Source organism: Perognathus longimembris, chromosome 6 (genome assembly GCF_023159225.1).
Source record: "Perognathus longimembris pacificus isolate PPM17 chromosome 6, ASM2315922v1, whole genome shotgun sequence".
NCBI classification, from domain to species: Eukaryota; Metazoa; Chordata; class Mammalia; order Rodentia; family Heteromyidae; genus Perognathus; species Perognathus longimembris.
In genome coordinates, this window is record NC_063166.1 from 16,560,210 (window position 1) to 16,587,298 (window position 27,089).

General features: G+C 41.1%; 12 non-coding genes across 12 annotated transcripts; 8 read left to right on the forward strand and 4 right to left on the reverse strand.

The window, feature by feature from the left end:
* The first annotated feature begins 2,349 nt into the window (after positions 1-2,349).
* Positions 2,350-2,421, forward strand: Trnaq-cug. Its single transcript has one exon. It is a non-coding gene; the product is annotated as a tRNA-Gln (tRNA).
* A 4,880-nt stretch (positions 2,422-7,301) lies between these two features.
* Positions 7,302-7,373, reverse strand: Trnam-cau. Its single transcript has one exon. It is a non-coding gene; the product is annotated as a tRNA-Met (tRNA).
* A 3,015-nt stretch (positions 7,374-10,388) lies between these two features.
* On the forward strand, positions 10,389-10,461 carry Trnav-cac. The gene has a single exon. It is a non-coding gene; the product is annotated as a tRNA-Val (tRNA).
* Positions 10,462-12,295: 1,834 nt separating this feature from the next.
* Trnat-agu lies at positions 12,296-12,369 on the reverse strand. The gene has a single exon. It is a non-coding gene; the product is annotated as a tRNA-Thr (tRNA).
* Positions 12,370-14,208: 1,839 nt separating this feature from the next.
* Trnal-uaa lies at positions 14,209-14,291 on the forward strand. Its single transcript has one exon. It is a non-coding gene; the product is annotated as a tRNA-Leu (tRNA).
* A 1,628-nt stretch (positions 14,292-15,919) lies between these two features.
* Trnai-aau lies at positions 15,920-15,993 on the reverse strand. The gene has a single exon. It is a non-coding gene; the product is annotated as a tRNA-Ile (tRNA).
* Positions 15,994-16,678: 685 nt separating this feature from the next.
* Positions 16,679-16,752, forward strand: Trnat-agu. The gene has a single exon. It is a non-coding gene; the product is annotated as a tRNA-Thr (tRNA).
* A 2,947-nt stretch (positions 16,753-19,699) lies between these two features.
* Positions 19,700-19,772, forward strand: Trnav-aac. Its single transcript has one exon. It is a non-coding gene; the product is annotated as a tRNA-Val (tRNA).
* A 1,294-nt stretch (positions 19,773-21,066) lies between these two features.
* Trnav-aac lies at positions 21,067-21,139 on the forward strand. Its single transcript has one exon. It is a non-coding gene; the product is annotated as a tRNA-Val (tRNA).
* A 1,749-nt stretch (positions 21,140-22,888) lies between these two features.
* On the forward strand, positions 22,889-22,970 carry Trnas-cga. The gene has a single exon. It is a non-coding gene; the product is annotated as a tRNA-Ser (tRNA).
* A 1,162-nt stretch (positions 22,971-24,132) lies between these two features.
* Trnar-acg lies at positions 24,133-24,205 on the forward strand. Its single transcript has one exon. It is a non-coding gene; the product is annotated as a tRNA-Arg (tRNA).
* A 993-nt stretch (positions 24,206-25,198) lies between these two features.
* Positions 25,199-25,272, reverse strand: Trnai-aau. Its single transcript has one exon. It is a non-coding gene; the product is annotated as a tRNA-Ile (tRNA).
* Positions 25,273-27,089: the final 1,817 nt, after the last annotated feature.

Sequence of the window (27,089 nt, forward strand, 5' to 3'; positions counted from 1 at the left end):
CCTGACAGCTGTGTGACTTAAGACCACAGCCTCCCCTTGCCCAAATGACAAAATGCAGATGCAGAAACTCTAGAAAACATGTCAACAAGTCCCTGGGCGGTGAAACTTTCCTAACAACCACTAATAACAGATGGCAGGAAACACATAAAATTCCAGATGTCCCCTCAGGTTAAGAATAACTCTTGGCAACACCCTTGTGACCAGGTTATTTGCCTAAACCAATCATTTGAAACCCACAAGCTAGCCAATCACCTTTAGTTGCTATGCTGTTGCTATGCTGTTTTATGCTTTTACCATGGTGAAATATGATTTGCTGTGTGCTGCTGTAAAAACCTTGTTGACAGAGGATTCAGGGCTCGACCTGCATCGGTAATGGCTGTGAGCCCAGGTTCGAGCTTGCAATAAAGATTCTCATGTGCTTATATCGGATTCGGCTCCTTGGTGGTCTTTGGGGACCTCCCAATCTGGGCATAACAAACACACCTGTAGTCACACCCATAGTGAACTAAGTGAAAAGGCTTGTTAATGGGAACTTGGGATTCAGAAGCTCATAAATGCTGTACCTCCTATCCCTTTTCCTATCCTTACCCTTTTCAGTTCTTCAGCCCAGTATCCTGTTGTGCTGTTCTTGGTTGTCTTTAGTGACATTTCTGCTGCTTCTCCCCAGATTTATTTTCCTACATTTTCCCACATACATACCCACTCCAAATACTAATCTTTGCCCAAACTGGGGGAAAAAAATCTATAGGATTTCATTTGATGCTCTCAAGTTGGAGGAGAGCACATGTGCTATAGGATATAGCCCTGTGGAAACATTTTCTCTGAACCACCACTAGAGGTTCAGGCACCAGTTCTGCACAGTATGGGCTATTTGCCTTAGCCTGTCAGAAACAATGCAGGATTTAGGTCCATAGAGGTATTTCCCCTTTTGGGTGGGAGAATGGGATAGAAATAGTGTCTTTCTAGCTGGGCATTTACACTGAGGGACAATATGATTGTACAGTTTTTGTCCACCAGGGGTTTGACGGTTTAATTTTTCTCCTGTAGTTTTATTTCGCTCCCTATGGCAATGAAAAGGCCTAAGTGACTCCATCTTAAAAATCTAAGCTTGCTCTCCCCTAAATCAGGAAGTTACACAGAAAACCTGCACAACCTTTTTTTGAGAAAAACTGCTGAATGTCTCAAACGGAGGATGTATGTGTTAGATATAAACAGAGATTGAAGTTTAACTTTAAGAATGCGGTTTAGCCCTCTGCTAACAAAGTTTAACTATAGCCCTCTGCTAACAGATAGTTAACTATGGCCCTCTGCTAACAAAGTTAACTATAGATAAGATTAGCCTATTTCCCTCTGCCTGCTTAGTGTGATGTATTGTTAATCAAACATATGCCTGACTGTGTGGAAGTTTCCCCAGATTGCTTAAGAGTTGTTTGTTTCATGATATAAAAAGACTGCTAGATTGTGACTCCAGACCTCTGAGTGTCATCAGCGGAGGTCCGAGCTAGCTCGCAATAAACGACTCTTTGTTGTTTACATCGGTGTTGGTCTCTGGTGGTTTTTTCGGGGGTCCTGAACGCGAGCACAACAGCAAGAGTTGCCCTTTTCCAGGATCAAGGAGCCCACACAAAAGGCCTGCTATTTGCAAAGGAGAGATTGGTGGTTTCGGGGATTTTTCACGGGTGGGGGCGTCGCATTTTGTGACCACACGAGGGCGCTGCCCTTGGAGCCAGCCAGGTCACCAGGGAGGCAGCCCAACCTGCTGTCATGGGATGGGGGTCAACTTCTCAGACCAGATCCGGGTCTTCTTTCTGCTATGAAGAAATGCCTGAAGGTTCGCTACTAAGTTCCTGTGGGAGCTACTACGTCTATCACGCTCCCCACCCCACGGACAGCGGGAGGAATTTGCACTTGATGAAGACTGAGAACACCCACGGAGCCATCACGGGGCGCGTTCCTATTGTGAAAGCAAGGCATGGCTGGGAACTTTGGACCTCGAGGAATCTCTCCTGCCCTTCCTCAGGATGGGGGCGGGGGGAGGCCCTGTCCCCGGAGATTGAGGGAGGTGGGGGGGGGGCAGGGATCCGCCGTTTCTCCTCCTCCCTCCCCCCCACCCGCCCCCTTAGCCCCTCAGGCTCTCAGGACTTCGGGGTCCCCTCTCCCTGTCGTCCAGGCATACTTGTTTCCGTATTGCGTAGTCTTTTCCGTGACTTAAAAAACAAAAAACAAAAAACCCTCCTGCTTCTTCCGAATATCGCTCCGGAGAAGATGATTCTCCTAACAGCAAAATGATCTGATAATGAAGAAAAAAATATACGTTCATCAAAACATTTATATAGAAGGCCACCCAGTGGCCCCATGGTGTAATGGTCAGCACTCTGGACTCTGAATCCAGCGATCCGAGTTCAAGTCTCGGTGGGACCTGAGCCTTTTACTTTCAAAGTTCAATTTTGTTAGTGATTATTTTCATTTCAGTCGGGAGAAATTACTTGGAGACATATGAGCCAGATAGGAAGAAGGGAATGAAGACTATCTCTCTTCCACTAGGTGATCAATTTCCAACAAAATTTTAGTTTTTTTGTGTTATATAAGTACCGTAAATCCCATATTTCATGATTTTTTTAGTCGTTTTGTAATAGGGAGGTCAGATCTGGCCAGTGCCATCATTAACTGAGGAGGGGCATCAGATTGACTCCAGGTCAGATTAGAGCAGAAGCCAACTCCATCTTCACTAAGATCTCCCCCACCCTATCCAAGGAAGTTCCCCTTCGCTGTGATAAGATTGTGTAAACTGCTGGACCACCTGAGTTGTGGAACATTCAAGGAACGTTCAAGGTTAAACCTGAGCCCTCCTATGAGTAGGGTTATCCACCTGCTTCATGTGAGCCCCGCCAAATCCATGTGCCAACTCTAACTAGAATGATAGGTTGGTTCAAACAGATACTGTGAAACAGACTATAACCCCATTGGCCACCTGTGTGTGACCTGGCATGCTCTGTAAGTATTGTAACCTCATTGGCCACCTGCGTGTGACAGGCTTGACCATGTGGTGTTTGTCTTTATAACCCAACCCTGAGTGTGGCCCGGGGCGCATGGTCCCAACTCCTGAGTCTGGGATGCGGCCCTGGCCGGGCCAACCTGCTTTTTACTGTTGCCATTCCAGCTCCGGAGTCTGGGCGGTGACCCTGGCCGGTCAGTATACTTTTTACTTCCCCAATAAATCCATCCTTTTACTTGAGACTGTCTCTGAGTGGTGGACTCTTGGAGGGATAGGGGATTTCCCCCACCCTCAGACCCCATTACATTGTGGGCCCCTCCCTTGGGGGGTCCCCATTACATTTTGGCGGGGCTCACATGATGCAGGTGGATACCCTACTCATAGGAGGGCATGGGTTTAACCTTGAACGTTCCTTGAATGTTCCACAACTCAGGTGGTCCAGCAGTTTACACAATCTTATCACAGCGAAGGTGAACTTCCCTGGATAGGGCGGGGGAGATCTTAGTGAAGATGGAGTTGGCTTCTGCTCTAATCGGACCTGGAGTCAATCTGATGCCCCTCCACAGTTAATGATGGCACTGGCCAGATCTGACCTCCCTATTACAGTTTTGAAGAACCTGAGCAGCCATTGCACCTCCATATTGTAGCTTGGGCCTGACCAGGCCCTGAAGCTTCCTGGAATAACTGCAGAACATGTCAATGTGAAAATGCAGTCTAAAATAATGAAGGTAGCCAGAGAGACTTCATTTGACCAGAGGTCAGTTAAAGTTAGAATGCTTCAGCCATTGTGACACAAAGGAAATGTATTGAAGTGTGGCCAGTGTGTTTTGTGTTCCTGAAACATGGTTAACGTGTCCCTTCAAGCTAAGGAAGGTGCCACACTTGCGACCCAACCCAGATCAAGAGATAACAGGAAATACTTGAAATTCCAGATGTCCTCTCAAGCTAAGGATAACTCTGGAGACACCCTAGCGACCCAATCCAGATCATTTGTCTAAACCAATCATTTCGAACCCCATAAACTAGCCAATCACCTTCACCAGGCCTGTTCCCGCCATTTATTAGGCCAATCATTCTTAAGAATTATTTTATAACTTTCCTGCGATATGAAATGATTTGCTGCGAGTTGCTATGCGGTTTTATGGTTTTCCCTCGGTGTGACATGATTTTCTGTGTGATGATGTGACGCATGGAATGTTCCCCCAAACCCTATAATAACCCTGCTGAATGGAGGGTCGGGGCTCTGGGTTCAGACCCGCTGTGTAGGTGACCATCGTGAGCCCAGGCTCGAGCTTGCAATAAAGACTCTCATGTAATTATAGCGGCTTTCGGCTCCTTGGTGGTCTTTGGGGACCCCAAAATCTGGGCATAACAAATGCAGTGTGTGTCCTATATACGTGTATAAACATTTTAGAACTCATGAGTTCACACCCAAACCTCCAACACTAACTCATTGCTGAAAAATTCTCACATCCCTCCATTCTAAAGTGTATGTGTTCCTTCTTTTATACTAACATGCTTAGCTCTACAATGTCAGTATATTTGCTTACTTGCTTTAATTTATACCCCTGCACTAGTTTCAAAAGCACTTTGCCCATCTATTACCAAGAAAGAATTAAAGGCTGGGGTTGCAATTTTCAACCAAACTCCATCCCACAACTTTCCAGGAGTACAGCTATGCCCACCAGGTCATAAGGCAGGAGAGCCTAGGAAACATGAGGTAAATAGCTTCCCAGAATTCAAAGACTCAAGCTTAAAGCTTGTCCATTTACTTCCCTCAAGAATATGGGGCCAAAGTCATTTTGGGGAAACAAAGCCGAATAGATTAAGGAAAATAAAGTATGGTGAGCTTAAAGCGAACACAGGAGCTATTCCTCCATGTATTTCCTTTCATATGAAAGTAATTTTAGGGGAAACGAAACCAGATAGAGTAGGGGAAACTGAGGCCTTGTAAAGGCGACTCAGAAACATGGTATTTTGAAACAGAAGCACTATCTTTGCTTCAAAGAGAGACCCCAGGATACATTCCTTCCTGGGGGGTGCATTCCTCCCCCCAAGAATTAATATTTATCTAACAGGATGTATGCCTTCCTGAGAAAAATGCTCCCCAAAACTTAAGCAACTTTCTAACCAAAATGCAGCAAACAGGGCACCTCCTTATCTCAAGGATAGGGATGGGTTTTATGACAGGATGCATTCTTTCCGGGAAGAAATGCTCCCAAACATCCAGAAACTTAGAAAGTAACACCAGGAGTGATAGAGCAAAAGGTAAAACACCTGTCTTTGCATAACCTTAAAGTCAGACCCCATACCTTTCCCACAAAAATATCCCCAACAGCCAAAGAGCTGTGAGTTTCTATCTCCCTGTGAAAGCACCCACACTCGAGAGTGTGCCCCTTCCCTTCTGTTTGTTTGCTGTCTGCCTGCTTGCATGCATACTTAATAAAGCTCGGCCGAGTTTTCTTACTGTTGTGACTCGTCCAGAAATTCTTATTCTGTGATCAAAGTTAAGGACCCTAAGTGAAGCGTTCCTACATTTAAAGAGAAACTTCACTAACCCTCACCTGCATCCAGTGACAGTCATATTCTTTGCAGATAGTCATGATATGGAACAGAACTGAATTCTTTTGCTTCTGTTTGTTTGCAATCCTAGTTTTGGTTCATTTAAGAATTACTTTCAGAGATGAACATTTGCATGTTTTCAAAACATATACCCAAGAAAATGTTCTCGGGAAGATATCCTTTCCATACCAATTATACTACTTTTCCTCTGAAAAAAACTGCCACCTTTTAAGGTGAACTGCTTTAAGATTTTTTTGCCTTGTCTTTCCCATGATTTCTTTTCAGAAATAAAAATGAATGTATGCTTTTCTGATTTTTTTTTCACTTGACATCATCTTCTGGAAACTTGGTAACTACATATTTCTCCTTTGAGTTTATATGACACAGTCTATTCAACCACTCTCATCAGTTATGGACATTTAAAGTTAGTTTACTTTTTGGTGATCAAATAAGTTGCAAATGATTACTGATTTCAAGGACCTCCAAATAAAAGTGTATTTCTCAGCATGATAAAGAATAAAACAGTTCCATTTCATGCACATTTTATTGGTTCTTTTCTTTAGGTATATATTTTATTTATTTATTTTGGCCAGTCTTGGGGCTTGAACTCAGGGCCTGAGCACTGTCCCTGGCTTCTTTTTGTTCAAGTACTCTACCATTTGAGCCACAGTACCACTTCTGTTTTTTTAATATATGTGGTGCTGAGGAATCAAACCCAGGGCTTCATGTATATGAGGCAAGCACTCTACCACTAGGCCATATTCCCAGGCCCCTTTTGATATTTTATACAGTAAATTCTCAGTATTTATATTTTCTTGTTGTGGAATAGGAACTCGTTAAAGTATTTATACCAGTAACATTCATTTTTATTCCCTGAATTTCTAAAGGTTTTATAGGAAGACTATAATTTAGCATGTCCATCTAAGTGTCCAATGCTTTTTGATTAGAGTCACCTTGCCATTATTCCTACCGGTCTGCCCTGCTCCCCCACTCATTTCACATTTGCCACTTTATCACCTATGTACAATGAGCATTCTGGCTGTATTTGTCCACTGTTCCCTTTTTTATTCTCAACTAGCAATTTTCCCTCAATTTGGGGGCAAGTATATCAGTAAGACTTCTGTTTGTTTGTTTGTTTTCTGAGTTTGTCCATGGAATTCTAATGCACAAAGTTTTAGTTAATGCATTCCAATGGTCTCTATGTGTTTCATTTTTCTTGTGACACTCCCAGGAATCTAGTCTGTGTACGTAGGAAGAAACTACAAGGAGATGTCTTCCAAAGTTATTGTAACATAGATTCAGCTAGAAAATTCACTACATGACTTAACTTGACATCATATATAGGAATAAACAAAGGAGTAAAAGAAGCAGCTGACTCTCACCCAAGTAAATAGGCAACATAGTATTGATTCAGTTATCAATTCCTGAGCAAAAACAATCCATGCTTTTTTTTTTTCCTGTAGAGGCAAGAAACTACACAATCACAATCACATTTCCCCTTGGTATATATTTTATTTAGAAGAAGATACAAGTTAACTTGTTGGAGGAAACTAAAATTTGTCGCTTTCTCATCCCAAATAGGATCTACTTCTCTTTAAAATTATTAAAAAGGGAGTTACGTAAACATCTGAAGAAAACAAAAACATCATTCACATTTCTGAAAATGAGATACAGCCACAGAGGTTTAATTGCTTTACATCTTGGAAGTAAAGTAGACCGGAGAAGTCGTACATGGCAAAAGACATAGCAGAGGATGGTTTCGATCCATCGACCTCTGGGTTATGGGCCCAGCACGCTTCCGCTGCGCCACTCTGCTGGCGCCCCATACAGCTCGAATTACATCCTTATCATGGAAAGATCCATTTCCAATATTATTTTCTTTATCTCATTTCTTTCTCTCTCATGAAGCAGGAGACTATCCGCCTGAACAAGTTGCGCTTCCCTACTCTATCAGAGATGATTCAAAATGTGACATCTTTTCCAGGGTAAGTTGAACAAGGCATTCAGAAACCCAAACTTGGAAAGAAAGGAGGAAGGTACAAAGTAAGGCGGTCTTTATGGAGGAGTGTAGCCAGTCATGGCCCCAAGAGAAGGGCAGACAGCTTTCACAGCCCAAATGGGCTTGCTCAGACCAATGACCTAGACAGAGACCTTTGACACTGTATCCTCTACTACTGGGCAATGGCCCTTCCACAGCTTTCCTCTTGCCCAAACTTCCGCTTCCTGTCTTTTCACACTTTATTTTCATTAAAGTTTTACTTTTCCAGTCCCAGGATAGACATGGGGTTGGTGGTCATTAACACACCAGCAATTCCGTTTGGATTTTCTTGTTCTTTTCTCCAAAAACCAGGTAGAGACACTAAGGCAGATATATTAGGAAGAATTTATAGAAGAAAAGCATGAGAAAAGTAGCTGCAATGATTCATGTAGACAAGACGGTTCCTGAGCAAAACTGAACCAGGTCCCACCAGGAATGGACCTGAGACCTTTGTATCTAAAATCCTTAGTGTGAAATATTTTATAACATAAAACTAACCACCACATAGAACACATGGATGGATGGGCGAATGGATGGACGAATGGAAAGTCAGATATAAAGACATAGATGAGATTTATCACCTCCTTCTGAATTTTTCACTCAAGTTGCAGACCTCATTCTATTAGCTGCTCCCATCAGGTACCCAAACCCAACTTCTGTCAGATAAGATTTGGGTGGAAAATCCAGAACCTCTCCTTTGCTCTTCATACGGGATTTGCCATTTTTCTTTCAAAGGTGCTGTGATGCTTGGGCCTCCTTTACTGGAGAAGGGAAAGAAAGAGGCAGGGTCCTTGTCACAGTAGTACCCAGAGCTTACCTCAGCTACTGCTCACCTCTAGCAATTTGGATGAGGCTCCTCTTGTTTCACAGCTGAAGACATTGGAGCACATCTGAGATTCTTCACCTGCCAATGTCCATATTTATCAGGATGCTACCTCATTTCTAATAGCTAAAGGAGCAAACCCTTTGAAGAAAAGATTAAGGATAAATTTTAGAGGAATTAATGGCTTCAGGAGAAGCCAGTACTTAACAGAAAACAAAATAAATGAGCAGAGAAAGAATGAGGGAACAGATGACACTGTGCCAAAGGAAATTCACCTGAGTATGTAAATGTAACCCTGCTGTATGGTTCTTCTAAAACAACAATAAAGTAAATTTAAAAATAAGTAAATAAATGAGCACGATTAGGCAAGAATGTTTCTTTGTTTATAGTACTGGAGATTGAACCCAGGTCCTCCTAATTCAAGCTCTCTACTGTTTGAGCTAGGACCCCAGCCCAAGGCTAGGAAGAAAAATTCTTGTGCCCTAGGACATTTCTCATAACGAGAGTGGCAAAGAAATGAACAGATTCTGGCATGGAGGATTGGAGATTGCAGGTAGAGTGAGCAGAGGAGGAATAATCACTTTCCCAGATCCAGAACTGAAGCCAGGCCTTGTGTTTCCATCCCACCAGCAGCAAAGATCCCTAGTGACAACACCAGTTGGACATTTCTTTGCCCTTGCTTCACACATCCCTTTCTTCCATGTATACGGGGAACAGCTGATTATGAAAAATAATAGTCTCACCTGCTGCTTTTTTTGGAAGTACAGTGTGACTCCTCCCACATGACATCTAGGAAAGAGGATGGGTGCTTCATTTCCACCTTAAAGAAGTGATCAGAGCTCTCTTCCAAGCAGTCATTTTCTGGGGACAAGTACAGGCCAGCAGCCCTGGGTCAAGGCAGCGTGTCAAAAGCAAGCTTTCCCAGGCTGATGGCCAAAGTAAATTTACACACATACTCATTACCTGGTGGGTGTTGTAGTTAAAAGAGTAGCAAAACAAGCTGGTAACTTGTCAGCAGGTCCCAGTTCCATATTGCTTGCCTGTCGTACCTGCTTTAAGAAGAAGTCGGACTGGAATATAATTATGAACAGAATTACGTCTACCAAAATTCCTATGTCCAAACTATAACCCTTGAGGTGATTATGTTTGGGATAGGAGCTTTTAACCTCAAGGGTTATGGTTTGGACATAGGAATTTTGGTAGATGTAATTCTGTTCATAACTCCAAGCTATAGTATGGAGGCAGAAGCCTTAGAAAATGGTGGTGTTTCTGGGGGTCTTGGACAAAGGCAATATACTAAGAAAAAGTAGCTACCTGTATATCAGAGTTACCTGAAAGATGGTGATGATGAGAGCATTGCTCTGAAATGGACAATGAATGGCCATGCCTATTCAGCAGCCAGTCCTAAATAGCCTCTGTGCAGTGGGTGCAAAGTTTATGGGAGAAATGTTCACATCAGTTACACCCAGGACTTGTAATGGCCCTAAGAACTCTGGACTTCATCAGTGACACTGTGCCTGATACTGCTTTCTTTCTCTAGAGCAAGTGGTAGAGTACAAAAGTTCGAGGATAGCACTCGGACCCAGAGTTCAAGCCTCAGTACAGGCACAAGAAAGGAGAGAGGAAGGGAGGGAGGGAGAGAAGGAAATCAAATGCAAGTTTCTCAAACCATTCATTATTTCACAAGTATGAAGGGTTGATGTGTGTGTGTGTGTATGTGTGTGTGTGGGTGTGTGTGTGTGTGTCGGTCCTGGGGCTTGAGCTCAGAGCCTAGGCCTGGACCCTGAGGTTTTGTTGTTCTATCATTTGCTTCTAAGTTCACCGTGGTGCTGCTCTTTTATCCGATTTTAAATTGTGAAAACATTGGTTGGGTAAAATTCCTAAATACAAAGCCTTAAATTTGCAGGAACTGGCACTAATGTACACAAAATGCTTTAGATTCACACGGGAGGGACGAGCTACCAAGAGGGGTTTCCGTGGTGTAGTGGTTATCACGTTCGCCTCACACGCGAAAGGTCCCCGGTTCGAAACCGGGCGGAAACAGCGTTTTTCCTAATATAACTAACGTTCATACTTTTCCTATTGACATCCTTTTCCTGTAAAGACACAGCCCATGCAAAAGATCTAGAGAAGAAAGAGAGCTGTGCAGACAATAAAAGCCCCCAGCAATAGGAAACAGGACGTTTAGGACCTGTTCTGCGGAAGTACCCCAGTCTCAGTGCCATTTAACTGAACTTGGAAGCTACGTGAGAAAATGACTGGAATTAGAGAAGAAATACATTTCTCATTTAAGTTTTCAAGCCTCTAATTAGTGTTCCTCATACACACTTAATCATCATTTTAGATCTGTCTTTTTTCAAATGATTGAATTCCCAAATAAGACCACGGTCACGTGCTAGCTACCCTCCCATTCATATCAAGACCAAGGATTTGGTTTTCTCCTATTACTGGTTTTAAATTCTTGTTTTTTTAAACAAGAGACACTTTCATTTTGCACCTAAGCAGCAAGTTATGTTTCAAACTTTGATACAGAGAGTACTCATATAATTCCATCATTCCTTACAGAGACAAACAAGCAAGAAGCTGACAGTAATACCACAGGCAACAATGTTGTGCAAAATAGTAAGGATAAAGACAAGCATTGGTAGAATGTAATTCTTTGAAAATAATGTTCTAGAATAACAAAAAAGCAAGAGCAGATAAAACATAAAACTGTGTGTGTGTGTGTGTGTGTGTGTGTGTGTGTGTGTGTGTGTTGCTCAGGCTGGTGATCTACAACTTGAGCCATAGGTCTACTTTGGACATTAATTGGAGCTAAGTCTCACAGACATTCCTGCCTAGACTGGCTTGGAACTATGACCCTCAGATCTCATTCTTCTGAGTAGCTAGGATTACAGGCATGAGCCAGCAGGGCCTGGCTTCCAGCCCTTTTAATCTTTTGTCTGAGAAATTATCTGTGGCTTCAGGGCTCATGTGCCTTCATCCTTTTATTTGGTTGTGTGTGTGTGTGTGTGTGTGTGTGTGTGTGTGTGTGTGTTGTCTTGGTGTTTGATCACAAATCATTTTTATCTTTAAGATGCCATCCTATTCCTCCTCTACTCTAATCATTCAGTGATGTTCTGAGAATCCTACAAAGAAAAACAAATATCACAACATTCAATTACTTTTTTCTTACCTTCTTTCTGAATTGTCATAAAGACAACAATATTAAATGTATGTTTCTTAGTGGAGGATTGACTCCCACCTTATTCCCACAGGTCAAGCAAAGCACCAGGTTCTTCATCACCTGCTTGCGGGTAGGCTAGCCATCGCACCTGGGCTCAGCCAAATGCCCCCTGACTACAGAGCATTCCACTGTAGACCTTGCCAAGGACACGGCCCTGGGCCCCCAAGAGACCATAGCCCATTTTCAATTTTCTGCTTCCTTCTTAAGCCCCATATAAACCTGGCCCCCAAATCCAGTCCCTCACACAACCTCCAAATCTGCAGGAAGGTCCGTCTCCCTCGCTGGCAACCAACAGTCCTAACCTGTTTATAATCAAGTCCAACCTACTCTTTTTCCATTGTCCTCCATTTTCCTAACACTTAGGAACTGTGGAAAGTAACTATATGATAGATTTCCAGCATAAAGCTTGTCAATTCCTTGGAAATTGAATGTGGGAAGGGCTTCACTCATGCTAGGCAAATACCCTTAAACTACTGTGCACAGCCTATGACAGGTATTTCTGAATCACACCACTATGTTCTCTACAAAGTGCCTCAAGTGTTAAGACAAGTCTAACTGCCTCATTAGGTATAAATCTTCAACCAGTTGAATATGCCTTCATCAATTGAAGAATCTGCTTAAAAGTGAGAGTTTAAAAGCCTAACACTGAAAAGGCCTCGCTGGGATTTGAACCCAGGATCTCCTGTTTACTAGACAGGTGCTTTAACCAGCTAAGCCACAAGGCCCTACAAGCCACAGATTCTTGTTAAGTTTTGTTATTTTACAAAATTCCATCTCTGTTGAGGTTCTCATTTCAGTGATTCCTTTGGGATATGACAAACCTGTTTATCTGATTCAAAACCAGAAAAGAGCATTCTTTCTATACAGGGCCTGGGAGTCCATCCACCTTCAGGAAATTGCTCTATACCCCCAAAATACCCTTAGATTATGAACTCTGGCCAAGAAGAGACATTGTTGAGAATCATTACATCTCTTGACACCTAGAAATTAGTCTGCCTAAGCTCTTGTTTTATCTGTTCCCTTAGGGAGTGAGAGATGGGAGTGTCCTGGATGAATGTGTGTGTGTGTGTGTGTGTATGTGTGTATGTATACACATATATGTATACATTTTCTGGTGGTAGTATTAGAATTTGAACTCAGGGCCTTGCTCTGACCTAGTATTCTATCACTTGAGCCATATCACCAGTCTCTTTTTCTTTAGTTTATTTTTCAGATGGTGTCCTATCTTTCCCTGGAGTCACCTTGCACTGAAATTCCATTACTACTGCGTCCTGACTACCAGAGATTACAGACATGTAATCCCTATATTTTATCCACAGTTTCCTCTGACTTTTGGCCCCTAATGACTCCACATGCAAAATACATATGTCCTCTCAAGGTCTGATTCCTTACAATATTGGCTCAATGTTCAGGGTGGCATTGTGTAAATCAAGCAGAGGTGCCTATAAGATTCCTTGGTACTACTCCTTAGATAGAAATCCTCAAATAGGTTTTTCTAAATTTCAATATGCAGACATCTAACGTAAAAATTACTTGTCTCCAACATATAAGCAGATGAGGCAGCCACATTCCCTCATTAGTAGAGCTGTGTTGTCTTTGTTTGCTTTCTTGTTGCAACAATACAGATGTGAGTGTTTACAACATAGTATATGTCCCCCAGCCCTCAAAAAACTCTAGATTTGGAAAAATGTTACCAAGGTGTTTTTTTAAAAACCAAAACAACATTCAAAAGCCTCTTGAAAATAAGCTCTTGCCTAGCCTGGGCTTCCTGTGAAGGGTGAGTAGGACCACACTGTTTTGTTTCGTTTTGTTTCCTGTGTAGAGACTGCCTGAATTCTTCCTGGGTTTTTAAAACATTTACAGTGTCAGTTAGCTTTTGGACTACAATTTCTGACATCATTCCGGATTAAATTTTTGAATGAAAACCAATTCTTTATTGTTGTTGTTTGTTGGGGGAGGTCGCTTTTTTGTTTTTTTGTTTTTTTCCTGAGGCAGAATCATGTTGCCCAGGCTTTCCTTTTGGTCACAAACAATCCACCTACTTCAGCCTCCATAGTAAAATCTTTTTCTAAATTTTAGCTTAAGTTTCATTGCCCATTGTGATTTCTTTATATCTCACAGTTTTATTCTATGCAGCAAAAGTCTGGAATTGCCTTCACCATTCTGTTTGGAAATCTCCTTTCCCACACTCCTAAGTTCACCCTCTTGTTTCTACATCCAAGATACTGCAGGAGATGCACTCCTGAGGATTCTACAGCTTAGAGAAACCCCTTCCATTTCAGGTTCGAAGAAGGTTTTCCTTGGGATCCCCGCCTTCACCTGCTCTGCCACAACTGGTTTTTCAAATCAAGTTTAAAAACAAAAAACACAAAAAACATAAAGGTTTCTCTAGATCCCCAGATGTGATCCTGTGAAGAGGAAAGTGTTTTCTGAAAGCATTGAAAGCAGTCATTCCTCTGTTATAATCACCCTCGTATTTTTTAAATCCACAAAACTGGGATGCATTTTCAGCAGAGATACATTGGGTATAATAAAATAATTCGTGCACAACGAGGCCCTGGTATACCGGGATGGCCGAGTGGTTAAGGCGTTGGACTTAAGATCCAATGGGCTAGTGCCCGCGTGGGTTCGAACCCCACTCTCGGTAGGTGTGGTTCTTTTTCAATCTCCTACTCACAAGTATGTATCCATTTCCTCTTTTGCATAAACATTACCCGACAATACGATTTTAGTATTTCAAGAGAAACTCATCCAATGCGCTATTTGCCTTTAAAACCCTTAACACACTAGCAGTTCTCTGTGCCCCCCCCCCCCCAAATAAGAACTTCCGACCTCGGAGTCTCTAAACGTTGTACTGGAAAAATCCAACTTTACAAGAGCGTACCCTCTCTCTAGCACTTAAGAGAGGATGGTTAATTCCTCTCCAGTAGAGAATGAATTTGATTGGTTTTATTTTTCCTAGTCTGAAGAGTGAATATGATCCCTTTGTAGTGGTGTATTTGGCATTTCCCAGATGCATTTTTCTGTGTTAGAAAGGAATCTGTATTCTCTTTTCTGCGAATTGCTTATAAATATCCTTTGTTAAATTTTCTACATAGTTGTCAGTTTTTTCTCTTAGGACTTTAAGAAGACCCTTAAATATACCTCCACTAATTTGTTATATAAACCACATGAAGACTAGCCCAGCTTGTTATTTGCCTTTGAGCTTTGCAATAAGTTAGACATCAAAATTGTTTTCTTGTAGCCAAAGTTAATCTTTTGGCTTTGTAGCTAAATTTTAATAGCCATCCTATTTACAAAATCATTTAACAAAATTACTTGAAGATTTGGATATCTATCATTTGGATTTTATATTTAATACTTTCACTTATCTGCTTTTCCCTTGTTATAACATATGAGATATTTACAACACTACATTATTTCCAGGAAATCATCAGAAATCCCAGTACCATTAGTGAATATCTGTACTTGCCCCAATTGATTGAAATGCCACTGTCCTAAATTCTATTCCCTTTAAAAGTAAGGGAACCAGTACCCTGACATCCTTAATAGGATTTGAAATATCATGAACTTTGGAACTCAATAATAACATATTCTAATTCTGGCTTTCCCAGCTAATTCTCTGAGCCAACATTTCTTTAAAGATAACAATCTTTAAATATAACAATCTTTAACTGACTGAAGATAGTTGTGAGGATTGAAATACATGTGAAGTATCGAAGAAAGTACCTGATAAAATTTTTAAAAAGTGTTCTCTGCCACTAAATCTACTGATCCCTTTTCCCCTTAGGGAAAGCCATTCTGCGGAGAAACTTAGAAATTGGTTAAGTATTATCCTGAGGTTTAATTGCTTCTGAGCTGGAAAAATATTGCCTTGATAGTTATGCTTCTATCTTTTCATATCTCTATATAGATATAATAGATATATTATATTAGTGTATAATCTTATATATTATATATTATGCATATTTATATTTACAACATATTCTATAGAATGTGTTCTATAGAATATACATCAGTATATATCTATTATCTCCATATATCATGCATAGTACTATATTATATTAATATTACACATAAAATATATGTATAATGTATATTCTAGCTTCGGATTCCTTTTTTATGGTATCCTTGGTTTTTGGAGAAAGCAATTAGCTGATATTTTACTCAAAGAAGAACAGAAGAATATGGAATGATGTAAGGTGAGAGAGAATGTGTGCGAGTCAGGAAAGTACACGAAGGGTTTTGTGGAATTCCGCCTACAAAACTTACTGCTGGCCCGTACGGGGATCGAACCCGCGACCTTGGCGTTATTAGCACCACGCTCTAACCAACTGAGCTAACCGGCCAGGGTGCTTACTGGTTTCTTTTAAATGTAAATTAATCTCAAATAGCATTTGTTCGAATTTTTGTCTGCAATTCATTCCATTCCCTTATTATCCTATCTTCAAAAAGGAACCCCAGATGTGGCCTAAAAAAAAAACCACACACACACACAACCAACTACATTTCCTGGAGAAGTAATTTTTGTTTCGTAAGTCTCCAATTCGGATTCACAAAGATCCAGGTCCAGAATTCTGTTGGGACAAACCCCAATCTGCTCCAAGCTGGAGCCTGCGACAGCGGATCACAGTACCGTCCACTGTCCACAAGCTCGGAGGACCCGGCCCCTGCGCGAGGTTCTCAATTCCTTCCTGCTCCTGGAGACCTTTAGAGTCCAGAGTCCAGGGAACCTGGAAACTTGCATCCTGTCCACATTAAGAGAAGAACAGGCCTATGTAAAACAGGGGTGGGGAATCATTTCTCCCACTTTTGGTTACTGAGACCTTGCCCGACCACTAGAGTTGATAACGAGAGCAGAGATCACCATTTCAACCTGGTCTCTATATTTATTCTTAAAATTTGTTTTCTTCCGTTTTGGTTGAGTTATTTATTCGGTTGTTTCCAAATCACGCCACAAACTAATTGTAGGAGTGTTCAGATTTTGTGAGATTGTATTCAAATAATACATAATGATAACCTGTTTCTGTAGCTGGCTCCGTGGCTTAGCTGGTTAAAGCGCCTGTCTAGTAAACAGGAGATCCTGGGTTCAAATCCCAGCGGGGCCTGTGCTATTTCATTTCCTCGTGTTTTTGTAATCTTGAATCCAACGGTTTGAGTTCATATCCAATATACCTTCCCAATGCTCCCCCTTTGCAATGCTGGAAAAGGATGGGAAAAGGAGCAATTTCCTGGAAAGCTTCTCCAATTCATATGCCAGAGAACAGATAAAACTCTTGTTCTAGCGTCATGAAATTAGTGCTGTAGATAGGCAGAGTAATGATAAATAATATGGTTTGAGTTTACTCCTTTACCCTTACCCTGAAAACAAGTGACAAAAACAACAACCTTAGGTACCCTTTCAGGTATTTTGTATTTGATTACTGAGAAAATAATATTTTTGCAAGAATTGGCACTCCATGTTTTTACAATGAACTACTAAATAGCCAGTGGCTTTTGTTGTTGATGATGTTTGTTGTCTGGTTGGTTTTTTTGTAGTATTGTTGTGCTTTGTTTTTAACTTCAAAGCAGTAGGAAGACATGTGTATCATTCCAGGAAATAGCTAAAGGAATTAAAGCTAGGGGACCATGGTCAGTGGTGGGAATTTAAATTATTGACCTTTCAGTCTTCTTCCACACCTCCTAACAAACTTCCAGGTTTCCTTCCTTTAAGTTTTCCTTCTTTTCTTAGTCTAAAGGAGGACAAGGAATAATATAACATAGTAGGCTAAGAAGTCTAGGTTGAATATTACAATAGCTGTTCTTCCTCTTCAAATCATTCTAGATTCAAGACAATAGAAAGTTTTGAAAATGAAATTGCTGTCATCTTAAAAGTATGGTTAGTGACAAAATAAAATATCTAACAATTACAGGCATGAAATGAAAAGGGCATGTCGACACTTTGAGTCTTGGGACAATTTTTTTAGGCAAATTTTTGAGTAAAAGGTCTGAAAAGGACATCAGACCCCAAAAGGAAGGTATTTTTGTTTGCTCTGTTTCTTTTCCTATGTAAGATATATCTGCAAATTATATGTTAGATTCCTCACATGTCCACTTCCTTCTTCTTGAAAATACAAACAGAATTCTGTAGGCAGTGGATTGCTTCTCAGTGTTTTATTCCTTACTATAACAGTCCCACAAACCTATTCATCCTTTGGTGAGCAGAGGAATATTAATGTATCCAAGGACTAATGGACATTGTAAAAGACACTTTAGGATGGAGATGTGGCTCAGCAGTAGTAGTGTGCTTGCCTACCCTCCTAGAGGACCTAGGTTGATCCTTAGCACTACAAAAACTAAGTTTTAAAACGTCATAATGGATAGAAGGATCCTTAGAGGAACTGAGTATAACATAATGATATCATGTAGCTGTAGAAGAACTGAATATTTAAAAGCACTAACTGACAAATGTGGTTACTCTGTTAGAAAAAAGAAAGTTTTTGCCAGGTGCTGGTGGCTCACATCTGTAATCCTAGCTACTCAGGAGGCTAATAGCTGAGGATCACCATTTGAAACCAGACCAGGTAGGAAAGTCTAAGACACTTATCTACAGTAAACTACCACAAAAAGAAGAAAGAAAGAAAACAAGAGGGAGTAGAGCTGTGATTTGAGTAACCTTGAGCAAAAGAAGCTCAGGGACAGAGTGCAGGCCCTAAGTTCAAACCTCGGGACCAGTAGGCGTGTGCGCACGCACACACACATTTTCAGCAAGGCCTATGTCTTTACTAAAGGGTGGTGTCTTTCCTAAATGGATTTCTATATAATTGAACTTTGGGTCCTTGGCACCTTATCATCACCATCTGTCCATCTGTAGCAACATCCTCTTTTTTTCTCCTGTCTTCAAGATCAGTGGTCTGTATCCATTTTCAGTGTAGACCAAGGAACTGATTTCAAGTACAAAACATCATTTCGTTCTCAATATTTTCTAGTCTTCAACCTTTCTTCTCTTTCTAACCTATACATACGTACATTTCCCTCTGGTTTCATGTTGCATTTTCCTTCTTTCAGGCTAACCATTTCTTTCACTTGGGAGTAATTTAGGAGGTTAGGGCTTATGTTTTCCAAAGTCTGGGAAATTTCTAGCTAGCTTTTTATAATTGACTTGTGTTTTGAGTTGTCTCAAAAGACGTATTTATTAAATGACTTAAAGCTGAGTGCTGGTGGTTTAGGACTATAATTCCAACTACTCAGAAGGCTGAGAACCCAGAATCTGGGTCTGAAGACAGCCCTGGCAGAAAAGTTTATTAGACTCATATTCAGCTAACTATAGAAGTGGAGCTGTGGCTCAAATGCTGGATTACAACTTTGAGCAGATGAAGGCAAGTAGAAGTTGAGTTCAAACCATAGTACTGACACCAGAAAAGAAAGGATTTTAATCCTTTAAACTTCATTAAAACATTTATAGCCCTATTTTGGTGATTTTTCCATGTGTACTTGAAAATAATGTGTATTCTGCAGTATTTTAGTATGCTATGTTAGAAAGGCCAATGAGGTTAACTTGACTAGTTAGTATACAATTTTTTATAGTTCTAGTTTGTCTCCAAACTCTTCACTTTCTCTCATCATACTTCCCTTTCTTCCAGCTCACACTCCATTTAATGTATTTTTATGCTTTGTTTCAAATCATCAGCTTCCTGCAGAAAATCATGACTAGCCCATTTCTTCTAATCTCTCCACAAGCACCATGTTTCTTTTCATCTCTCAAGTCTCTAGTGTCAGTTTTCTGTAGGAAGGCTTCTTTCACTGGCAGTTGGGTAGCTACTAGTTTGTTGGTGTTTAATTATTATGTAAACAGGCTTCTCTAGACACTGAACATTATAGTAGATACTTCGGCTGATAACCATCCATCATAGGTATTTAATTTTTTAAATAAATACAAAATAAATAAGTACTGTGAGGAGTACGATGGCATTCAATTGCAGAACGTTCTCTGCAAGGAAAAGACAAATCCAATTTATAAAGCTAGAGCATTAAGTATGTTTATGTGACCAGAGGGAAAGACGACAGCAGCGCCTTGTTTCCGTAGTGTAGTGGTTATCACGTTCGCCTAACACGCGAAAGGTCCCCGGTTCGAAACCGGGCGGAAACATTGAGAAGCTACATTTTTCTTGTTTGTGAACAAAACAGCAGTGACTGTACCGTGTAACACTAAAAGACACACCAACGTTTCTAGAAATTACCAGTGTGAGACTCGAAGGAAAGGCCGAACTTCCCGCTCTTGAGAACTGTTGGAACATCTGAACAAGACTTCGTAAACTGGGTATTGTGATCGGTTTCATCTTCCTACCCTCATCACCAGTCCATTGCCCTCCCCTCCCATCCTGGTCTTCCGTCTTCTCTGGGAAGATTCTCCGACCTGTGATGTAACTATGGGGCTTGATCGGAGGCTCCTACTGGAGTGCTTCTCCCTGGAGCGAGCTCACGGGCACTGGACGGACTCACCGGGCAACCTTCATTGCCTGGTTCTCTCTGGACTCAGAAATCAGCACCCTGCTGTGCTCCAAGGGGCTCCCTCCCTAGAGGAAGGGTGGCTCTCAGCCATTTCCAGAATCAGCTTAACGTTGGCGCCTTTTACAGGATGTCTTGTAAATGACAAAGGAAAAGGTGTAAAACTTTAACACGCGCGCGCGCGTGTGTGTATATGTCAGTACATACTTGGATATGAAATAGAAGTAGAATGTTTCCGCTTTCCTTGACTCACACAGAGGAAAAATTAATGGGATCCTCCTCCGCCCCCCGCCCGCCCCCATCCCCGGGTTAAAATTATTAACACCTTCGCTAAACGACCACAAGGGGGTGGCAGAGACCAGAATCTCTAGATGGGAAATCAGACCGCATTTTCTGCTAACATCACCCTCTACCAACAGCAGAACCAACAGAACGCTCATAACCCTCCTGATAGAAATTAATTCTTTCAAGGAAATCTAATTTATTTTTTAGAATTCAAGTTACACCAGATCTCCTGTTGGTGGTATTTTGATAGAGAGGAGAAGCAATAGAAGGGCATGTTAACAGTCTGATTTTAAATAGTAATTGGACCTGCCCCTTGTGCTTAATTTGTTGACTTAGATATGAAAAAAAAATTAAAATCATCTGCCTCTTGTATATATGTAGAAGGTGAGGGGTTGGAGGGGTTAAATAATTTCAATTACTTGCCCCAAATCGCAGGTTGTAGAATTCGGAGCCAGTATTTGTATCCATTTGTCTGAGACTGAAGTGTTCCTCACTACTGTAGTTATCTGAAAGAAGGGAGAATCTATGGAAAGATACCAGGAGTAAGAGGGTGAAACTGTAGCACCTTTCATACTCTCAGAACATGGCATATGTTAAACTTTACTGTTATCATCAGAGGGAAGAAGAGGCACACCCACCTACGGGGCAGCGTTTCCATAGTGTAGTGGTTATCACGTTTGCCTAACACGCAAAAGGTCCCTGGTTCGAAACCAGGTGGAAACATAGCTGCAAGCTTTTTTTTCCTTTCTTTAAGACCTTAAAAGAATTCCCTCAACTTATCCATCAATTTGAATGTTACTAGAATAAAACCACAAAATGCTTATATCAGGGAAAAGAGTCTTAAGTTTTTCACTTAAAAGAATGGATATGAGCCGGCATGTACAGCTCATGCCTGTAATCCATGTCTGATTCAAGAGGCTGAGGATCCTGCCAGAATCCTTAGACAGACAGGAAAGTCTGTCTGTTATCTCCAATTAATTGATTAATCATAGCCCAGGACCGTCACAAAAAAAGAAAGAGAGAAGAAGAAGAAGAAGAAGAAGAAGAAGAAGAAGAAGAAGAAGAAGAAGAAGAAGAAGAATTATAAGCAAGGATGCTGGCCTACACAATCTTTCCTAAAGCAAATGATTTAGCAATGTGTGCATCCAGAAAAATTCTAGTCAGATAGATGTTTCTTTGGTAGGAACTGTTTTATTTTGTAGCAAGAAGCATTCCACTTTCCCTGTACTATTCTTAGCCAGGTTCAGCTACCCACATTGTAGCTGTGTTATGGAAAGAGTACAAAGCAAGAAAGACAGTGGAGTTGAAAGTGAAACAAAACAATGACTGTAGTGTATGCTGGGTAAAGAGGAAAGACACATGAACATGAGAGTCAGGAAAAAGAGATGTGAGTCCATACAGATTTATTTAAGCAACAGATACTCATTCAAGAAAGAAAAGCACCTACTCTATGTATGTACAAAGAAAAAGTTCCAGTGAATTTAGTGAGAATATGTAAAAAGAAATGAAAATTAAGACACTGTTATGTCTCCTAGGAACTCCTGATTGAAAGGGACAGTCATAACTTCTTAAAAATGATGTATTTAAAAAATGATGGAAATACAAGGCACTGCTAACTCCAGGCTTACTCAAGGGGCTGAGGTTGAGAATCAAGAGTTGAGGTTGAAAACTAACCTGGGTAGAAAAGTCCATGAGACTTTAATTATCTGCCAAAAAGCTGGAAATGGAGGTGTGCAACTGGTAGAGAATCAATCTTGAGAGAAAGAAAGAAAAAAAGGTAAGAAACAGCATCCAGGTCCCCCAGTTCAAGCCCCAGTATCAGCAAACACACACACGTACACACACACATTCACACACACGGAGGCAGTAATCTGGAGAAGACTATGGAGTGAGACCCTTAAGGAGTAACCTCAGCACAAGATGAATGTCAAAGAGTTACTCTATGGTTTAGGATTAAAGAGAGAGTTAAAGGAAAGACTAGAAGACGAAGCGAGATGCTACAACATTCACTTGTATCTAGATCACTTCTCATTCATATCCTTTCTGATAAGCAGGATAAAGCCCCTAGGCAATCATTAAGGGTCCATATGGCACAATGAATTATTATTGTATAATTGTCTAACTAATACTCCAAAATCTCCATAGGGGAAGCCGTGCGTTTATTTTCCACTAGATACTGAGTCTGTTATAGGAGGAGCCATGTCTGATTTGCAACTTTTCTACCTTCAGTGCCTGGCAACACTGCCCCGCACACAGCAGGCCAACAAAACAGATCACGAACGTTGGAACAAATTCAACTTCTGTAGTGGTTTGAAGAAGGCAGTGGATGATTTTCTGTGACATGGTGAGTGGAACTGGCCATAGAAGGTAGAAGAGACTCTGAAAAGAGGGCTCTGTGGGGTAGGATCTAGCCCGGTGTCTACATGGTTTATGTTGGTTTTCAGAATAATGAGTAAGGAGTTCCTGCGTGGTGCTGTGATGGCCGAGTGGTTAAGGCGTTGGACTCGAAATCCAATGGGGTCTCCCCGCGCAGGTTCAAATCCTGCTCACAGCGGTGATATTTTCTGCCTAGATCCATTTATTACTCATTTTGTGCTGTTTGAGCGAAGTTTCCTTTGGTGGTTGCACTAGCATTAAGCTCAGTCTGAAGCTCCCGCTTACCCCTGAGATTTTTTTTCCGGAGGGCGCCAGAGAGTTAGGATTTTTCTCGCCCTGCCATTGGCCCGGTGCTTCCTGAACCCCAGCGGAAGCGTAATTCACTGCAGCTCCCCACTTTGCACCGGGAACGGGTTTGGAGCTCGCTGTTATCTTTTCAAAAAGGCTTGCGAAGCCTCGTCAACGAAAGAGATAAGCATTTCTCCATTTTCCGCTATATTACGCTTACTCTGAATAGCTAAGCAAGGATTTGCTCACTTTTTGGTAGGTTTGGTTAGGGGCTTTGTTCTTGTTTTGGCAGTGCTACAGGTTAAGTTTGCAAAACCCCTTGAGCCACGGCACCCTGAAGCAGATTAATTAGTTTTAAACTTGTTTTCCTAGTAACCTTTCATAGTTGCTAAATTTTATGTCATATCTGATTACTAAAATATACGTCTATGGAACTGTGTATTTTTAAAATATTTAAATGTGTTCAGCTACATCACTGAGTTATAAAATTCCATTTTAGAATAAATTTCCCCAGTGGTGAATGATGACACTTTTTGCTGTTTTAAGCGAAAAGAAAAGACTATGATGCCTCCAGAAATATACAGGAAATCACTCCAATTTGTTTTTGCAGTATCTAAATTTAAAGTAAAGTGGATTGCATATTACTGACCTGTCAGTACCCTCCTGTAAGTACCTAAAAAGAAAGAAAAAGAAAACCAGGTGAGGGTAGATGCTTGATTCAGAACCAAAAACAAAACAAAACAAAGCACAAAGAACTGAGGAATCCAAAAATTAGGGACAGAAAACATTATCTTAAATACTGTGTTGAGGGAATTGACTTTCACCCTACCACATAACTAATCTCATAAAGATAAACACGGGTCCTAGGTTGCAATAGTGGTACTTTATATGAGCGTGTATCGCGTAAACAAACGAGGGAAGACATCATACTTTTCTATTATGTGTTGTCTTCCTCCCTCTCACATTTTTTGGGTGTAAACCCGTCTATTGTTTCCTCTATAGTGTAGTAACCGCCCTGAAAAGGGCTTGCACTAAGAGTAGGCCAGTGGCACGGGCCAGTGGCGCAATGGATAACGCGTCTGACTACGGATCAGAAGATTCTAGGTTCGACTCCTGGCTGGCTCGGGAGCCTATGTTTTCTTGGCGCTTCATTCCAAGGCTGGCCGAGACCAACCTGCCTGTCTACATACACAATGAGTCTTGAAACTAATCCTCTATCCTCCGTTGTGCTCCGGGATAAAAAAGAAGACAGTTGAGGCGGACGGCTACTTGCTCAGGAAAGTCCGAGAGACTTAACCTCCCTCCAATTAATCACCAAGAAGCCGGAAGAGGCTCTACCCTTAAGAAAGCAAAGAGGAAAAAAAGGAGATTAAGTCCCAGAACTGGCGTGCACGCACACACATCTTCACGATTTTTTTTCCCCTTTGATCTTTTCCTGAAACTGGAGTTTGCTGAAACGAACCACTCGAAGAAAGGCTTTAAAAAAAAAATCAGAGGAGCTTTAAAGAAAAAATTATTTTGTTTCTACCTGTATTTTCTCTATCAGTAAGGAGTCCTCACTCCTGAGTGCTCTCCTGCCTTGAAGGCCGAATGGAGAGCGCTTCTGAGTCTGTAGCTCGCATCCTGTTTCTGCCTCATTGGAAACCTTCTGAAACCTGCCGGGGTGCGGTGCAGCACCGCGGGGAAGCGAGCGAGCTCCGGCGCGCGCGGCCGCTCCCAGTCCAGGCTGCTGGGCCGTGAGCGCGCGGCTGGAGCTGAAGATCTTCACAGTCCCCGCTCTCCCTCCACAGCGGACCGGGAAACTGCCTGGGGGAAGGAATAAGAACCAGCACCGACGTTGCAGCGATTGACACCTCGTTTTCTCCAAGTCACTGACTCCATTGAGCCCGTTTCTTTTTTCTCTACCGAATTTTGTTTAAAGCACCAAAATAATTGTATTTCTTGAAAGTTGAATCAAAACTGAAGAGACAAGCTACTTCGTACCCTTTAAACACCTTTTGTTTTATAATACTCCCTCGCACAGTAGGCTGTTTCTTAGAGGAGAAGCTTTCCCTCCAATGCTTGTCTTGTTACAGAAGTACAAATCCTAATTTTAACTTGCTAAAATGAAGGCTTAGATGGCCCGTACGGGGATCGAACCCGCGACCTTGGCGTTATTAGCACCACGCTCTAACCAACTGAGCTAACCGGCCAGCTGGTACTGCTCTTTCATAAAAAGTCAAGTAAGGTAATAAATTGTCTGATGTGTGTGTGTGTGTGTGTGTGTGTGTGTGTGTGTCCAATTTTTTTCTTCCTCTTCTCAAAAAGGATATTTTAAAGCTACACTCACAGACTTTAACAAGGAAGTCTAAATTTGAATGTTGGGTTCAACCTAGAAAAACCACGGAGGAAAAGTTTAGATAGAAGCTAAGTCATATATGGAGACAGCAAGGTAGTAAGAGATTTAATTGTGGGTGAAGGGAGACTTCATACTTACAGATTTTAAAAGGTGTGTGTCAGTTGTGCTGCATTTCTTATTGTAAACGTACCAATTTGCAATGTTGATAACATTATTTCCAAGTTGGTTCATAGCGATGCAGCCATTAAGGGATGAGGTCATCAACAGTGATCTCCAGGGTCTCACCAATCTACAGTCCATTGATGATTTTTGAAGATTGTAGAGGAGGCTGAAGTGATTTCCAAAAGGGAATTATCTTAGTGGTTTCCATGGAGTAAGCATTAAATTTTCATATAATGGTGGATTCTGTATGTATCACTCAAATTCCAAAAACAAAAATTTCAAACACAGGACCAAAATAAGGCCCGAATAGGTGAGCTGTTCAATTTGGTCCTATGTCAGCCTATTGGCTTAGACAAGTTGAAAAGGAGCTTTTAAAAAAAATTTTTTTTCTGTCTCAGGAAATTTCCCTTTATATGTTTCTAGTATTGCATTGTTCCTTTTATGTTTTTTAAACTTTCAGGTAGACTAATGCCTAATAAACTGTAAATGAGTATATTGATTCGACCTTTGAAGGAATCAATGGGTAAAGGTTTGTTGGTTCTAAAACTGACAACTGGGAAAGGGAAAAACATTGGGTTTCTGGTGTGGCCCTAAAACTATTTATTCAAAAATTATGGTTTATTAAGACCCTTCAGATTCATCACTATTTTATTTTTCTTGCCTTCAAGCCATTAGTCTAGGTTTAAAAGAGTTGAACTACATAAAAGGAAACAGCACCTTCAGTATCGAGATGTGCAATTTTGTACATGCAAGGCTTTATAGCAATCTACACACAGCACGTATAAAAACCCTTCATGAAAGAGTGAGCTCAATCATTAGGACTGCAACACCAAGAACACTGCCCTCTTTCCTCCTTGGAATAAATGGCATTCTATAGAACCCAGATCACCCTGACTGCTGGATTCTGGTTGATGAGCTGGGCCCTTCATCTGGACTGGGCTTTGACAGCACAATCCCCCGCACTTTTTTTTTTTCTTTAGTAAATCAAGCACTGCTGGCAGGAATCCTGCAACTCTCCTAGAAAACTTAAAGCATTTTCAGCTAAAATTTAAGGTTTAGATCTATCCTTCTCACCAGACTCCTACCAGACCCCTTTCTTTCTGCTTTAAGTAAAATTATATTCTTACTATCTTGTCTCATTTCTTATTTGGACACTGTAGCAAAATACTAAACAGAAGTTTGTGCTGTTCATACATTTTATATAAAATTTTAACACTGTTTTCCTAAGGCAGTGACTATGTTTTCTGGCTTACCCTGTAGAATGAAGGAAGCTGTAGAGGAATTGAAGTGTATAGATGTGAAAGGACTTATAAAAGCCTTTTCTCTGATATTGTTAACTATACATAACCCCTTATATATAAATAGCAAATACTTTATATATAAATAACAATGCAGACTTAAAATATTTATAGGTATTGTTATTATACTTATATATGTTATATATGTACATGTGGCTGACATTTCATACTGAGTCAGGAGTTGAACATTGAAAGTCAATTCAAAAATTGA